This window comes from Arachis stenosperma, chromosome 10 (genome assembly GCF_014773155.1).
Source record: "Arachis stenosperma cultivar V10309 chromosome 10, arast.V10309.gnm1.PFL2, whole genome shotgun sequence".
Classification (NCBI taxonomy): Eukaryota; Viridiplantae; Streptophyta; class Magnoliopsida; order Fabales; family Fabaceae; genus Arachis; species Arachis stenosperma.
The window spans coordinates 34,012,595-34,016,185 of record NC_080386.1 but is presented as its reverse complement, the minus strand read 5'-3'; positions in this window follow the sequence as shown (position 1 = coordinate 34,016,185).

Here is a 3,591-nt window from a genome sequence, read left to right as displayed (position 1 = left end):
AACACCTCCCTAGGAGAACTAAGTTCCAACATGGGACAACTAAGGGTGGAGCATCAAGAACACTCCATCATCCTTCATGAAATTAGAGAAGATCAAAGAGTCATGAGGGAGGAGCAACAAAGACAAGGAAGAGATATTGAGGAGCTCAAGCACTCCATAGGATCTTCAAGAGGAAGAAAGAGCCGCCATCACTAAGGTGGACCCGTTCTTTGATTTCCTTGTTCTTTATTCTTCTGTTTTTCGAATTTTATGCTTATGTTTATCCATGTTTGTGTCTTGTGATCATTAGTGTCTTAGTGTCTATGCCTTGAAGTTATGAATGTCCTATGAATCCATCACCTTTCTTGAATAAAAACGTGCTTAAATTGAAAAGGAAAGAATTGCATGAATTTTGAATTTTATAATAGTTTAATTATTTGATGTGGTGGCAATACTCTTGTTCTCTGAATGTATGCTTAAACAGTGCATATATATCTTGAATTTGTGGTTCATGAAGGTTGGCTCTTGAAAGAATGATGAAAAAGGAGACATGTTACTGAGGATCTGAAAAATCATTAAAAATGATTCTTGAAGCAAGAAAAAGCAGTGAATACAAAAAAAAAAAAGAGAAAGCAAGCGAAAAAAAAAAACCGAAAAAAAAGAAAGAGAAAAAGAAAGAATAAGTTGTGATCCAAGGCAAAAAGAGTGTGCTTAAGAACCCTGGACACCTCTAATTGGGGACTTTAGCAAAGCTAAGTCACAATCTAAAAAGGTTCACCCAATTATGTGTCTGTGGCATGTATGTATCCGGTGGTAATACTGGAAGACAGAGTGCTTTGGGCCACGGCCAAGACTCATAAAGTAGCTGTGTTCAAGAATCATCATACTCTACTAGGAGAATCAATAACACTATCTGGATTCTGAGTTCCTAAAGAAGCCAACCATTCTGAATTTCAAAGGATAGACTGAGATGCCAAAACTGTTCAGAGGCAAAAAGCTAAAAGCCCCGCTCATCTAATTAATACTGATCTTCATAGATGTTTTTGGAATTCATTGCATATTCTCTTCTTTTTATCTTATTTGATTTTCAGTTGCTTGAGGACAAGCAACAATTTAAGTTTGGTGTTGTGATGAGCGGATAATTTATACACTTTTTGGCACTGTTTTTAGTATGTTTTTGGTATGATCTAGTTAGTTTTTAGTATATTTTTATTAGTTTTTAGCTAAAAATCACTTTTCTGGACTTTACTATGAGTTTGTGTGTTTTTCTGTGATTTCAGGTATTTTCTGGCTGAAATTGAGGGACCTGAGCAAAAATCTGATTCAGAGACTGAAAAGGACTGCAGATGCTGTTGGATTCTGACCTCCCTGCACTCGAAGTGGATTTTCTGGAGCTACAGAAGCCCAATTGGCGCGCTCTCAACGGCGTTGGAAAGTAGACATCCTGGGCTTTCCAGAAATATATGATAGTCCATACTTTGCCCAAGATTTGATGGCCCAAACCGGCGTTCAAAGTCACCTCAAGAAATCCCAGCGTTAAACGCTGGAACTGGCACCCAAATGGGAGTTAAACGCCCAAACTGGCATAAAAGCTGGCGTTTAACTCCAAGAAGAGTCTCTGCACGAAAATGCTTCATTGCTCAGCCCAAGCACACACCAAGTGGGCCCGGAAGTGGATTTTTATGTCATTTACTCATCTCTGTACACCCTAGGCTACTAGTTTTCTATAAGTAGGACCTTTTGCTATTGTATTTTCATCTTTGGATCTTTGGATCTTTGGATTATTTTAGATCCTTTGATCATCTTTGGACATCTAGTTCTTAGATCATTGGGAGGCTGGCCTCACGGCCATGCCTAGACCTTATGCTTATGTATTTTCAACGGTGGAGTTTCTACACACCATAGATTAAGGTGTGGAGCTCTGCTGTACCTCGAGTATTAATGCAATTACTATTGTTCTTCCATTCAATTCCGCTTGTTCTTTGTCCAAGATATCACTTGTTCTTCAACTTGATGAATGTGATGATCCGTGACACTCATCATCATTCTCACCTATGAACAAGGTGACTGACAACCACTTTTGTTCTACAAGCAATCAAGGCTCTAGTGAATATCTCTTGGATTCCTGATTGCACGATGCATGGTTGATCGCCTGACAACCGAGTGCTCGCCTGACAAACGAGCCAACCATTCCGTGAGATCAGAGTCTTCGTGGTATAGGCAAGAACTGATGGCAGCATTCAAGAGAATCCGGAAGGTCTAACCTTGTCTGTGGTATTCTGAGTAGGATTCAATGACTGAATGACTGTGACGTGCTTTAAACTCCTAGCAGGCGGGGCGTTAGTGACAGACGCAAAAGTATCAATGGATATTATTCCGGCCTGACCGAGAACCGACAGCTGAATTCTGCGTGCCGTGACAGGGCATATGCAAATCGCTTTCACTGAGAGGATGGGAGGTAGCCATTGACAACGGTGAAACCCTACACAAGCTTGCCATGGAAAGGAGTAAGAAGGATTGGATGAAGACAGTAGGAAAGCAGAGAGACGGAAGGGAAGGCATCTTCATGCGCTTATCTGAAGTTCCTACCAATGAATTACATAAGTATCTCTATCTTTATCTTTTATGTTATTTTCGTTCATCATCATATCCATTTGAGTCTGCCTGACTAAGATTTGCAAGATGACCATAGCTTGCTTCATACTAACAATCTTCGTGGGATCGACCCTTACTCACGTAAGGTATTACTTGGACGACCCAGTGCACTTGCTGGTTAGTTGTGCGAAGTTGTGTAATGCCATGGAATTGAACCACCAAGTTTTTGGAGTTCATGACCAGGGATTATGAGAGTTGTGAAAAGTATTGTTCACAATTTCGCGCACCAATACCCAAAGGCAAAATACAGATATTAAAGAACTTTTTTTTTGTTAATTTATGTTTTGAAATATTTTTCTAGTTAAGCTCACATATGAGAGAAATTCGTGATATTAAAAAGAATGTAATGTAGATAAGAAAATAAGAGATATTGACCGACTGTGAATTTTCAAAAAATCCAATTTAATGATTTTTTTAATTTAACAAACGAAAAATTATTTTCATCACACATGTACAATTTCACATAACAAAATTAATATTTATTATTTTTTTGTTGTACAGTTAGAATTTATTATTAATTATAAGTAAAATACCCACACTTAATTGGCCCTAGGATCACTCACTCATATAAATGACACTATCATATTTTTCATCTCTCAAACTCACTAACACTCATGAAACAAAGGAGAGAATTTTTATATTTCAAAACATATACATTTCATTATGGAACACACATATATAGGCAATGCTTCCTACTAAAATAATAATTTATGAATCACAAATCAATTTTGTAATGACCACCATTTTATGAGTTGGCTTCATGAATCTTCTTTCAACTTGTATTCATGTAGTTTCCATAATCTTCTAATTTCAACTCAATTTGATTTTGAATTCTTCAATGTTGTAGAATATTGTAGTTGTGTTATTCTCTTAAATGTTCTTAGAAAATCTTCAAACTTCCAATATTAGCTTCTAGCAATATCTAGCCAATTGATGATTATTGTATTCAACTCAAAC